The following is a 14,881-nucleotide window of genomic DNA, read 5'->3' as shown; positions in this document are numbered from 1 at the left end:
CCACCGACCACTCATTTTCAGTTGGACGAGCTCCTTTCTACCAGGAGATGGCCAAAAGGATGAAGGCGGCTTCTAACGCGCCTAAGGACCCAAAGATGAAAGCTCTCCTAACTGCCCAGGCCAGTACTGATAAAGAAGAAACTACCTCAGGGTTGGTTTTCACGAGGAAAAGGAATATCTTAGCAACCACCACCGAGCACTCATTTTCAGTTGGACGAGCTCCTTTCTACCAGGAGATGGCCAAAAGGATGAAGGCGGCTTCTAACGCGCCTAAGGACCCAAAGATGAAAGCTCTCCTAACTGCCCAGGCCAGTACTGATAAAGAAGAAACTACCTCAGGGCTGGTTTTCACGAGGAAAAGGAAGATCTTAGCAACCACCACCGAGCACTCATTTTCAGTTGGACGAGCTCCTTTCTACCATGTTGTTCCATCTGGAGGCCAAACTACCCCTCTGAACATGGTAGATGTCTAGGAGTGCGAAGAGAGGAAGAGAGGAAGAATGATGCAAATCAAGTCAACAAGAAGATACCCAAGGATGTTAATTTACACAAAGAGAAGTCATCACAAAGTGGAGACCTCACCGGAGAGAGAATTGGACATAGACCAGAGCATCTAAAGTTCTTCCTACTAGTCTTCTTAATGATTAGAAAATGTTGTAAATAAATTGGGCTCACTTTAGGGGTCCAAATAGTAAAGATAGGCTAGAATAAGGCACCATTAGCATAATAGGGGGTGTGGGTAGCATTTTAGCTTGTTCCTAGCCCTTTCGGAAGACATTTTGACCTAGTTTCTAGAAGGACAAGCCTAGGATGCGGGTTTGACTTAGTCAAACCCTAAGGCTGCCCATTTTTTCCCTTTTCCCATCCTACCCCTTTAGCTTGTTATCTGAGTCTCCTTCACCTATAAATAGGGGACCTATGAATGAAGAGTAAAGTTACTATACAGACATTGTGTTAGAATGTGTGAGCATTATCTCCCTAAACCTTTGTCTGATCTTGTGAGAAATTGAAAGCTCTCAAGTGGCGCCATTCATACTTATCTTGGAGCAAATCACCAATCCAATTGGCGTGTTTCACCTTCTCAAGCTCATCTCCTAAGTTTCCTTTCACTCATCTTTTTCCATTCCATTTCCATTTCAATTTCAATTCCAAAATATGTCTTGTTCTTGTTTTGCTCTTTGAATTCAATTTGGTCCATGTATTGCTCACCTTGTGTTTGTTTAAATTCTGCACCTATTTTTGGCATTCATCTTCACCATTAATTGTGTTTTTCCTTTGGCCTTATGGAAATGAACCTTCACATCTACTTAACATTTGTTAAGTTAATGTCCAGTGGGAATTTTCATTAGGCTTTTCACTCTTAATTGTTTAACAATCTCAATCTTAAATCTAAAGTGTCATCTAAATGAATCAATCTAAAATCAACTCACATCAAAGAAGCTCATGGCCCACGATGAAAACCACTTGTTTCGTGAAGCCATGAGACAGTTTAGCCAAGCCCTTGCAACCAGCTGCTTGGCTACTACAAGGCTGAAAGAGAGGATGGCAGCAGAGGATGCATGAACTCAAAAGACTTCCAGGTTGCACAAAGAGGTAGAAAGGCTGTAGAAGGAGCTCCAACTTTCCAAGACTTCTCAACAAGAAATGGAACAACACCTAGCTGCCTTGACGAAGACTCTTGGCCGAAGCTGCAAAGCTTAAGGAGGAGTTGTCCAACCCGAATGAAGAGTTCACCAAGAAAGTTGAAGCTTGCAAGCAGGATGCCACCCGGGATTTCCTTATGGGATTTGAGGCGGCTGTAGAACAAGCTTCAGGTTTTCATCCAACATGGACTTTCTGAACTTGGCCCGAGAAAAACCATGGTCAACGACCAATTTGTGGAAAAGTAGTATTCTTGTACAACTTACCACATTTTGCAGTACTCTGAACAATGCTAACTTATTAAGTATTCTTATGCATGCATACTGTAGCATTTCTTCTGCCTATTTAGCCTTTTATCTTTGACAAACTTCAACTAGTGTTATTCATGCTTAACGAAAACATACCAATTCATACTTATGTTAATCCAATTAAGCTTAAAGGACAACAAACTTAAAACTTCCATCAAGCACAAAAATTCACAATTCTTTGGAAATCTAACCTTGGGATGATCCATACTCTCGGGCTACAAAGAACCTCTTGATTTGCCTGAGTGCTCTTCAGCTACCTAAATAAGGAACACCTACTTTGATCTTGTTAAACAGGGACTTTCTTACTCAGAGATTCGCATTTGATCTCTTCTCCCTATGTTAAGGATGACTTGTTTACAATCATGACACATTTGACTCGAGCGTTGGCTTACGCCTCCAGTTGATTCCTAAACAATCATCTTCGCTTGGAACATCTACCTTGAGTGTTGACTTATTCACCAAGTAGACAATTATCCGGGCTTATAACATCTAACTTAAGCATTGGCTTACACACCAAGTAACATTACCTTTGTTTAGAGCATCTTACTCGGGTATCGGCTTACATCCCACGTCAACTCTTAAACTTTCACCTTCATAGTGCATTACTACTCCACGGGTTTAATCTCAGCCTTCATCTGTAGAACACCCGAGCTCGGGTGGTTTCTCCAACACTGAGGTGGGTCGTATTACCTGCTCATAGATGGAGAATCTTCCTCTAAACACCTACCCCGTTATTCTAACCGAGTAAGGTCGTCTTATTTGCGTTTAGCCAAACGATCTTAGTTACAACTAATAGTGATTATGGGTATCTGGACTCAGAATCTTATTGAGGAAAGATCGTGCTACCTTATGGTGGATACTCAGGGCGCCTACTCGGATATCTTACCGAGACAAGTCGTCTTACCTGACTTAAACCAAACAATCTTAGTTATGGAAAATAAAACTTTAGAGCGCCTGAACTTAGAGTCTTACATAGACAAGGTCGTCTTACCTTACAGTGCATACTTAGGGCACCTGCGCGGATAAGCTTACCGAGACAGGTCGTCTTATCTAACTTAAGCCAAGCAATCTTAGTTATGGCTGATTAAACTTCAGAGCGCCTCAGCTCAGAATCTTACTGAGCCAAGGTCGTCTTTGTTGAATCAAGTGTGTTCAAGCTTTGAAGAATCCAAATCCTTTGTGTTTGATGGAAGGCTGGAAGTGCTTTAGAATAGGATCTGGGGTAGATTATATTTATAATCCACTCTTTGTTGAATCTAAAGCTTAAGTGCTTTCAAATCTTTTAAGTTTAAAGTGTTTTTCAAACTAAGTAAAAAGCAACCTGTTGTTTTGTCGAAACAATCGATTGTTTTATACTTAGGTGTTTTTGAAAAATTTTGAAAACTGTTTTGGATGGTTGACTTGCTGTCAAACCCAAACAACCGATTGATTCGCTATTTCAACCGATTGTTTGTTTGGAATCCTTACAAAAACAATTTTGTTTGTTAAAAGAGCTTTAATTGATTTCATAACTGAATACGCTCCTACTTTAAATGTTGTGACCAAGATTTGAATACTATAAATAGTTTGTTAATGTTTTATAACAAATATCAAGAAAGAAAAACAGATTTGATTTTTTCAAAGTGTTTTCAAGCATTTGAACTTTCACTTTGAGCTTTGGTTATTCAAGAGAGAAGTGGAATAGGATTACTCTGTATTGATTTTAGTTGATTCTGTAACAGTGTAATTCGTTCTGTGATTTGTGTACATTCTGGTGTTGTAAAGCCAAGAAGGGTTGTGTGCTCTTGAGGTTGTCAAGATCAACATTCTTGGTGGTGTACGTGCTGAGCCAAAGTAAGTATGTGTCTTGAGGGGATCAAGGTCACTTCTTTGGTGGTGTGTGTATGTAATCTGGATTTGATTACCTAGTGGATTCCCCAGTGGTTTCTGGGAAACTGGATGTAGCTCTTGGGTTAAGAGTGAACCAGTATAAACTGTTTGTGCATTTCTCTCTTCCTTAAACTCTTCAATTTCAGTTCCTGTTACTATTACTGGTATAAACAACCGATTGTTTCTGCGAAAAAACCGATTGTTTCTGCGAAACAACCGATTGTTTTTCTGTTGCTTTTTTGTTTAGAGCTTTGTCCTTGGCAAACTAAATTCCTCAATCTGGTTTCTTGCAAAGAATTTCATTCTATCTTGAAAAGTTTGTGAAAACCCTCTTTAAACCATTCACCCCCCCCCCTCTAGTTTAAAGCCATACATTCTAACAGTCTTACCGGACACTACATAACCAGTTTCACACATGACGCTTACTCAGATAATATCATCGACAAGTTGTCTTATCGTGCGCTAACAAACAAATAATTCTAATGCATCATCTTTCTATAACAAATTTCCATTCGGTGACCTCGTTAAAAAACCCTCGAAAGGGAAAAAGAGTGTCCCCTTAATTACCACATTGTTCATAAAGAAAACATCAGCAAAACATCTTAACTGAAATAAAATTTAAGTTTCCCCATATTCCATGTTCGGGGTATAGCTTCCTCTTCGAGGGTTTCAAGCCTGTAGGCTCTGTTCCCGAGCACCTCCACCACACGAAATGGGTCGGTCCACTTTGGAGACAACTTATCCTCTAGCTGATAGGGGTGAGCCTTTCGCATCACCAAGTCGGCAACCCGGAACTGCCGAGGCTTCAACTCAACCCTTCTCTTTAAAGATTCAAACCTGATAAGAGCTTATTTGCACAACTCATCTAGCAGATCCAGGTTCACCTTGTTAAGTTTGATGGCTACAAGAGGGGGGTGAATTGTTTTCAAACTATTTTCACAAATACTTGGCTTAGAATAAAACTTTTTCAATCAACCCAGAAAAGCAATTCAGAAAGCTAATCAAATTACCAAACAGAAACAGAAGCAGAATTTTAATTGGTTAAAATAGCGATTTAACCGGTTGTTTATGATAGCAGAAAATACAAACAGATATAGAGAGAAGGGATAGAGAGAATTACATACAGAGATTATACTGGTTCACTCTATCACAGAGCTACATCCAGTCCTCAGTCAAACCACTGAGTTTTCACTATGTAACCAATCACAGAATACACAAACACCACACACAAAGAGGTGACTTTGAATCCCACAAAGCCTACTCACCCTCTTTGCACACAACAACCACCTCAAGCCAGAATCACATTGACTTTACAGGATTTTACACAGTTATACAGAATGTTATATGAACAATTACAAGAACTTGAACAGGATTAGAAAACACCTGTTAAAACACAATATACCAGCACCCTATAGATCAGTTCTTTGAAAGATAGCAAAGCACAAAGGAATCTTGCTACAAACTTGGTAGAAACCTTTTCACAAACAGTTTTGTAATCTCTCAAATCAATCTCAACTCAGAGTATCAAAAGATTTTGTTTCATCAATCTTTAAACGTTTGAATCAAAAACATATTTATAATACTTGAAATGCTAACGTTAAAGCAAATCTAAACAACCAAGTCAGTTAAAACAGATTTTCAAAAAGCTGTTACAAGGACATACATTTAATCGGTTAAAACCACGATTTAACCGGTTGAATGCTCTTGTCAGTTATAAAACAGTTTCAAAACCTTCTTTGCCAGCTAAGTTGCAAACAACAGATTATTTCGAAACTTTAATCGGTTGTTTTTCCCTTTGCATGGAAAAACACTTTAATCTTTAAAACTGATTGAAATGAGCTTTGTCTGAGATTCAAAATTGATCTTTACAAAGATTCTAAACCCCAAACCAAACCTAAACCTAAAACATCACACAACTTAAGGCTTCATTTGGATTTGACACATCAAAGCTTCCTATCTTCAACACACCTTTCTTCCTTCATTAGATTCCTCTATCACGAACTTCTGGAACCGAGGTGAGCTTTCTTGCATCTTTACGGGTATCATGGCGTCTGGCCCATATACCAAACTGCAGGGCGTTTCCTTGGTGGTGGATTGAGGAGTGGTGTGATAGGCCCAAAAAATTTGAGGCACCTCTTCTAGCCAGGTCCTCTTGCCTTTCTCCAACCTCCTCTTCAATCCTCTAAGCAAGACTCTATTGACAGACTCGACCTGACCATTTGATACGACCCAAATCCACAAGAAGATGACCAAGGATGCCAACTATGAAGGGTCATCTCAACAATCAAGGGAAGACCTCATCAATAGGAGGAATGGACAAGGACCGGAGCACCTAAAGTTCTTCCTACTAGTCTTTTTAAATATTTAGAAAAATGTTGTAAATAAGTTGGGCTCATATGAGGGGCCCAAATAGTAAAATAAGCAAGAGTAGGTTTAAATAGCATAATTAGGACAGGATTCCAACTTCTCCAAGGTGATGTTCTACTCATCTTCTTCTGCATAAACCTTTGTAAAACCCTGATCACTACGAATGATTTCATCAAACACCACATGTACAGACTCCTCCACAGTTATAAGCCATCAACAACACCAGATCAGACTCTTTATTCTTGAAGTTTCTTTACATAGGTCATGAATTTTAACTTGTCAAGAATATGAGTAAGGTGTATATGCTCTTGAACCATAAGCATCACTTTGATCATTCTTCATCATAGCACCTGTACTTGAAAGGTTCTGTAACACAGAATTGATGCATATACAAAGCAAGTATAGCACCAAGATAACAAGACACACACAAACTAGTTTTTTGCATATACAACTTTAGCAGAAAAAACTAGAAAATTTGAAGTAATCAAATGCTTTCAAGTGCAGAGAAGCAACAACATAATGCAATAGTTTTTAATGCTATCTTATACAACCAAATCAAGCATAAACAGCTCCCCCTATTTGCTCTCACAAATAGACAATGAGAAGGGTTGTACAAAGCAAAAATCAGAATGATAATATAGTAGACCCGCAGTACAAACAATGTTGACATTTCAAGAATAGAAAATGATATAGAGCTTTCAAGAAAACAAGTGGATATAATCTTTTATTATCAAATTCTGAGGCACATTCAATGTATATTTGTCCAAAAGCAAGATTTGAAAAAGAGGAATGGTTTAATCATGCATAAGCAAACTTGGCAGCATTACACAGAGGTGCCAGAGGAAAAACAATCGGTTGTTTCGAAAAAACAATCGGTTGTTTCGAAAAAACAATCGGTTGTTTCAAAAAAACAATCGGTTGTTTCGAAAAAACAATCGGTTGTTTTACTGTGACAGCAAAAAAAGAACATTTTCATAACCATAAATTATCTTTTAAATTGATGAAAATGCAGTATGCAATTTGTTCATACCTTTGCACAGAAAACCCCAATAGATTCACTCAAAAAGAAGACTTTGAGATGTTCATATGTTCACAAGGCACATTTACATAAATTAAGAAATGAAAACACACATACTCTCTTTGAAGTTTCTCTTTTGATCAACACTATGCATGTGCCAAGGATGTCTATTGACATTCAAAGAACCTTGCAAGACATATACAATTGAAAGTACAAGCACAGATACAAACTTTGTTTTTGATGGTTTTCCCTTTAGCAGTCACTCTTCAAGTCCAAAAGTAATTCTTCGCTGCCAAGGATACCTACAACAAAAGATTAAGAAGCAAGATTTGGTCCCCTTATGAATTTGGGTCAAATGATGTTAGTAGGAACCTTAGGAACCCATTTCAAAATACCTTTAGGAACAGAAAACCTTCTTACTCTGCAGAATCTAATAGTGTGGCCCTTTTTCATGCAGTAATGACAAATTTCAACCGGTTGTTTCGATAAAACAACAGGTTGTTTTTCAAAGAAACTTGAAAAGGGTTTTGAAACAGATTTATTCTTATTGTTTGGATTAAACCCCAACCCAGCCTTGCCAAAAACACATTTTTGAGAAGCAAGAACAGTTTCAAGATTGGATTGGCCTTTGGAAAACTTGTCCATGGTTTTTAAAAGATAGTGAACCTTCTTTTGAAGAGATTCAAAATTTTCACAAAAGCTAGAATCACACTTGCAAGAAGAGTTTTTGTAAATCATTTCCAAACTTTCAAAATCTGTTTTTGAATGGTTCAACTCTTCTTCCAAAGTCTTGACTCGATTTTCCAACCAGTTGTTTAAACCTTTCAACCGATTGTTCAAAAGGGCCAACCTATTAGCTTCTTCATAAGTCTCATTGAAGGCCTCAAGAAGTTAGCTATAATTTTCAACATTAATGGAAGATCTTGAACTTACACTGCTTGTGTCACTTTCCTGTCTTGTCATTTTACATAAATTTGCTTCTTCTTCATCACTTGAATAGGAGCTTGACGAGTCATCATTCTAAACTCTTTTTGATTTTCCTTTCTTCTCATGCTTCTTGAAGTTTTTCCTCTCTTTGTTGGGACATTCAGTTTTAATATGACTCTGTTCACCACATCCAAAGCATGTATATTTGTTAGTATTAAACTCAGTAGGTTTCTTGCTATCATACCTGTTGGATGAGTCACTTTTATTGTTTCTCTTCTTTAGGAACTTGCTAAATTTCTTAAACAGCAAGCTAAATGTTTCCTCTTCACTCTCATCACTTGAGTCTTGACAGTTTTTGTTTCCAGCAGCTTGACTTGATCCAGATTCTTCTTTTGTCATAAGACAAACCTCCTTTCTGGATTCTGAAGAGAAAGATTCAGAAGAAGATTCTTCTTTGTCCATGAAGGCACTCCTTGGATTCTTGTTGTACCGACCAGGTCATCAGGTGTGATGACGTCGACAAAAGAAAAGTAGTTGGTCCAGAAGTCAACGTAATCGGTCATCGGCAAGATGAGTCATCGCCAGGAGAAGGACATCGTTCGAAGAATCAACCCGCGTGACAGAAGCATTTCACAGAGAAGAGGGCCCACACGATGGAATAACCCTAAGTTGGGTGGCGGTGTTGTGGGACCCTCCACACAGAGTAAACGATCAAGTCAAAGGGGGCACGTGACAATGCCCACGTGCTCATTAAAGACCTCCAAGGAAGGCTGCATGCATGACACGTGATTAATTAGGGCACTCAAATAGTATGATGGCGCGAGAAATACAGTACCTAAGTTAGAGACCAAGTGGCCGCAAGGTGATTCATTGCACTCTAGATAAGGGAATCCCATGGGCCAGATACGCTAAGATCCTAAGGATAGCGGCGCAAGGACCTTCTCCAAGGAACCCTAGATAATAGCAGCAACACAAAGGTAAACCCTAGTTTTCACCTATATAAAGGGCACGAAGAACCCTAGTAAGGTACGTTTTTCACAGTTTACAAGCTTTAATCTAGTTCTCATAAAGTTACTCAGGACATTAGACCCTAGTTGTTCTTGACGGCGCACCCAGCTATGAGCACAAGCAATTAGGGCAACACAGTTTTAGCCACACAGTTTCAGTCATTGAGATTATCATACAGTTTCAGTCACTTTGGTGTTTCTCGCTAGCTGACTTGATCGTCGGAGTGCAAACGGCCGCGAGGGCGCCCCTTTGTTCACTTCTTTCAGGTACTCACAGACGGAGCAGGACGAAGGTGCCCTAGCTCGCGAGGACAAGCCACGCGCAAAGACGATCCCAGTCAACCGGCAGGAACATCTGGCGCCCACCGTGGGGCCGATATAAACATCGGTTCCACCACACAAGTTTTCAATTCCAGTTTTCAAAACCCAAATAAATCGAGAGGATCTCTAGAGAGCCATGACCACCCGACTAGTACGCGCCAGGAGCGAAGAGATGACCTTACAACAACTCATGGGTATGGTGCAAGGGCTGCAGGACGCAGTGGCAGCCTCAAAGGTGGAGCAGGAGCGCATGCAGGACGCAATGGCAGCCTCGAAGCTGGAGCAGGAGCGCATGCAGGCGGATCTGGCAGCTTCTCAAGCAAGAAACGACGAGCTCCACCACGCCAAAGAAGAACTACGTCGTGGATGGCGTGGCAGAGACGAGCCTGAGGCTGCATCCCCACCCAGGGAATTCACAACACCGTTTTCACAGGCAATTTTGGAGACAGCGATCCCCAACACGTTCACGGGACCCAAAGCGACCTTCACGGGGGTAGAGGATCCCGAGGCACACCTCACAGCGTTCCACACACAGATGTTGCTGGTAGGCGGTTCAGACGCCGTGAGGTGCAAGCTTTTCATGAGCACCTTGATGGAGATGGCTATGGATTGGTTCATCAGCCTCCCAGAGGGCCACGTCACGTCCTTCGCCCAAGTCTCACAACTATTCAGGGAGCAGTATCTAGCCAACAGAACTCCTGCCCCAGTCTCATATGATCTCTTCGACGTCAAGCAGTTCCAAGGCGAAACCTTGAAGGAATACATAAGCCGTTTTGGGGCACAAGTGGTGAAAGTAGGCACCTCGGAAGAACCCATGATCGTGTATGCATTCAGGAAGGGGGTACGGCCCGGATCTTTTAGTAAAATGCTCAACTGCAGTCGCCCAAAAACTTTCGTTGAAATAAGGCAACGAGAAGTAGAGCACATTGCCTTAGAAGATGAGGCGTACGAGAAGTGCACCAAGCCGCCCGCGCGGCCCAAGGCACAGATACGAACACAACCCGTTAGGGTTCACCAAGCCGCCACGGAGAGGAAACATTTGGACAGGAAGCGCGCCTACGAGCCAAGGAGGACCCAGCCTCGGGGTCGAGCAGAGGGGAGAAGAGAAGGGAACAGGCCACCGAGACACAACTTCGTAATGGAACTCAAAGATCTGATAGCGGTGCCTAACATAGCCGACAGGCTGAGGCCACCTGAGAAGTCCGACAGAATGCTGGGACCCCACAAGGAATTGTGGTGCGAGTTCCACGAAGCATTTTGACATCGTATTAACAATTGTTTAGCGTTGGGTCACCAATTAGACGAACTCGTGAAGAATGGTTTCCTGAAGGACTACTTGGTGGAGAAGCAGGCAGGACAGTCGTCGGTTCCACAACCGGCGAGCGGCGAGGGACAGCAGCACGAGGTGCCCATCCACGGCGAGGTCCACACCATAGCGGGTGGGTTCTCGGGCGGCGGATGTACGACATCGCAACACAAGAAGTATGCTAGGTCCGTAATGTCAGTGGAGGCTTTTGAGGATCATTCGCCCGATGTGGACATCACGTTCACTAAAGAAGACCTCAGGGATGTCGTGCCCCACGACAACGATCCCATCGTGATCTCACTTATCACGGCGGGAAGGATGGTTCATCGAGCACTGGTGGATCAAGGGAGCTCGGCAGATGTGATGTTCTGGCCAACGTTCGAAAAGTTACAGTTGTCCCCAGACCATCTGAGGCCGTATGGGGGCTGCCTATACAGCTTTGTTGGTGACCAACTGGAGGTCAAAGGGTACATCGAGTTAAGAACGACATTCACAGACGGGGCGGTGTCGCGAACAGAGAAGATCAGATACCTGGTTGTGAATGCCCCCTCGGCATACAACGTCCTGCTAGGAAAGCCAACGCTCAACAGAATAGGAGTTGTGCCCTCCACTAGGCATATGAAGGTTAAACTACCTTCAAAGGAAGGGGTGGTCATCACCATCCGCTCCGATCAAAAGGAGGCAAAGAAATGCTATGAAAACAGCCTCAAAAATAGGCGATCAGTGTACCATGTAAGCACAACGCCACCCCCTGGTGCAGGTCCCGGCCAGGAGGACTGGCGAGTAGGCACAACGCTCCAAGTAATCACTGGGGGAGATGCGGCGATGCCAGATGCGGCGAGCATCGCAGAGATAGAGGAAGAAGGCGACCGCCTGGAGGCCACCAGGGAGTCAGGAATCGCAAAGGCGATCATCGCCAGTGAGAGGAGGCCCCAGCCGGTCAAGGAGTGGCTCACAAAGGAGATCGGCGGAAAGACATTCAAGCTGGGAAAAGCCCTAGACGACGAAACGCGGGATCAAATCGCCAAGGTAATAAGTAGACATCTGGATGCGTTTGCATGGTCCGCCTCAGATATGCCGGGGATTGATCCCGACCTCTTGTCCCATCGGTTGGCAATGGACCCCCAAGTCAAGCTGGTCCGTCAAAGAAGGAGGAAGTTCAATGAAGAAAGAAGACAGGCGATTAGGGAGGAAACACAGAAACTCCTATCCGCATGTCACATCAAGGAAGTGCAGTATCCAGAATGGCTTGCTAATGTTGTGTTGGTAAAGAAGAGCAACGGGAGATGGCGAATGTGCGTCGATTTCACAGATCTAAACAAGGCGTGCCCAAAGGATTCCTACCCTTTGCCCAGCATAGACGCCTTGGTAGACAATGCAGCAGGGTGCAAACTGTTAAGCTTCCTGGATGCCTTCTCGGGGTACAACCAGATAAAGATGCACCCCATGGACGAGGAAAAAACTGCCTTCATGACAGAAAGGTCATGCTATTGTTACAAGGTGATGCCTTTTGGGCTGAAGAACGCGGGAGCTACGTATCAAAGGCTAATGGATAAAGTGCTCGCGCCCATGCTAGGGAGGAACGTCTAAGCTTATGTCGACGTCATGGTCGTGACATCCCCGGAAAAGAATCGGCATGCCGCCGATCTAGAAGAATTATTCGCTACAATAGCCAAGTACAGGCTGAAGCTAAACCCCGAGAAGTGCATTTTCGGCGTGGAAGCGGGGAAGTTTCTGGGTTTCCTCTTAAATGAAAGAGGAATCGAAGCGAACCCTGACAAGTGTGCTGCCATCCTGGCGATGAGAAGCCCTGCTACTGTCAAGGAGGTACAACAGCTTACAGGTCGGATGGCCGCTCTGTCACGATTCGTATCTACCAGTGGGGAAAGGAGCCACCCGTATTTCCAGTGTTTGAAGAGGAATAACAGGTTTGTCTGGACGAGAGAGTGTGAAGAGGCTTTCGTAAAGCTCAAGGAGTACTTGGCGAGCCCGCCGGTTCTGTGCAAACCTCAAGTAGGAGCGCCCCTCAAGTTATACTTCGCCATCACCGAAAGGGCGTTGAGTGTAGTGCTCGCCCAGGAGCAAGATCAAACTCAGAAACCTATCTACTTTGTCAGTAAAGTGTTACAAGGTCCAGAGGTGAGATACCAAGCCTTGGAGAAGGCGGCCCTGGCGGTCGTGTTTTCGGCGAGGAGGCTGCGACATTACTTCCAGAGTTTCGCGATATGGGTGATGACTGACTTGCCCATCCAAAAGGTCCTAAAGAAACCAGATGTGGCCGGGAGGATGGTGAAATGGGCAGTGGAGTTGTCCGAGTTCGACATCAGGTATGAACCCCGAGGACCGATCAAGGGGCAAATCTTCGCCGACTTTGTGGTCGAGCTGTCCGCTGAAACAACGCGTAGTGCCGGAAACAACGATCAGTGGATACTCTCGGTTGATGGATCGTCCAACCAGCTGGGTAGTGGGGCTGGAGTCATTCTGGAAGGACCCAACGGCGTATTAATAGAACAATCCCTGAGATTCTCCTTCAAAGCCAGCAATAATCAGGCGGAATACGAAGCATTGATTGCCGGTATTCTATTAGCAAAGGAAATGGGGGCGAAGGCATTGATGGCCAAGAGCGACTCTTTGCTGATCACCGGGCAGGTAACCAGCGAATTCCAGGCCAAGGATCCGCAAATGGCGGCCTACCTAGAGTATGTGCAGGAGCTAAGAAGTTCTTTCGCCTTGTTCGAAGTGGTGCACGTGCCAAGGGAGCAGAATGCCCGAGCTGACTTGCTTGCCAAGCTCGCCAGTTCGGGCAAGGGGGGCAGGCAGAGGACTGTTATACAAGAAACTCTAAAGACACCTCGGGCTTTCGCAGCAGATCCCCAGGTTCTTCAAGTTTGCAAGTCAACGGAAGAGATAGCAAGGGGTCATCGATCATTAACTCAGGAAACCTTGAGAGCGCCGAGAGTTAGGGCGCACCCAGTGGAGGAAGCGAAGACAACGCGAGTTTGCACCGTTTACCAACCAGATACATGGATAACGCCATACCAGCGGTACATAGCAGACGGCGTCCTCCCAGTAGATCCAACAGAGGCCTGAAAGATAAAGAAGAGCTCCAACAAGTTCACCTTGATCGATGGGGAGCTATACAGGTTCGGATTTACACACCCCCTATTAGTATGTGTGCATGGAGAGAAGTGCGTAAGAATTATGACTGAACTCCACGAGGGAATCTGCAGAAGCCACATCGGAGGTCGAGCCCTGGCAACAAGAACTCTCCGCGCGGGCTATTATTGGCCAACCTTGAGGGAAGATTGCAAGGAATACGCATAACGTTGCAAACAATGTCAACAACATGCTGATTGGCACAAGGCGCCCCCAGAAGAGCTAAAGTCGATCTATAGCCCCTGGCCATTTCATACGTGGGGAATCGATATTCTGGGGCCCTTTCCATTGGCGATCAGGCAAATGAAGTACTTGGTCGTGGCAATCGAGTACTTCACGAAATGGATTGAAGCGGAACCAGTAGCCCAGATTACCGCACACAAGATTCAGAATTTCGTGTGGAAGAACATCGTGTGTCGTTTTGGTGTACCAAAGCGTTTGGTATCAGATAATGGCACCCAATTCGCGAGTCACTTATTGAAGAAACTGTGTGAGGATATTGGGACGCAATAGGTGTTTGCTTCTGTCGAGCACCCACAAACGAATGGACAAGTGGAGTCGGCCAATCGGGTTTTGCTCAGAGGACTGAAGAGGAGGTTGGAGAAAGCCAAGGGGTCTTGGGCGGAGGAAGTCCCTCGCATAGTGTGGGCATATCATGCTACCGAACAATCGGGAACATACGAAACCCCGTTTAGCTTGGTATACGGGTGCGACGCCATGATCCCAGTCGAAATCCAGGAAAGCTCGCCAAGATTCCAGAACTCTGTAGCAGAAGACTCGAACGCCGAAAGGAGAATGAATTTGGATTTGCTGGACGAAGTCCGGGAGGAGGCGAGGGTAAAAGCCGAAGCAGTAAAAAGAAGAGTGGAACGTAAGTAACCCTCCCGGATGAAGTCAAGGCGATTCAGAGACGGCGACCTGGTAATGAGGAAGGCCCACCAATACAAGATGCAGAATAAGT

The sequence above is a fragment of the Phaseolus vulgaris genome, chromosome 3 (assembly GCF_000499845.2).
Source record: "Phaseolus vulgaris cultivar G19833 chromosome 3, P. vulgaris v2.0, whole genome shotgun sequence".
NCBI classification, from domain to species: domain Eukaryota; kingdom Viridiplantae; phylum Streptophyta; class Magnoliopsida; order Fabales; family Fabaceae; genus Phaseolus; species Phaseolus vulgaris.
This window is presented reverse-complemented; position numbering follows the sequence as displayed.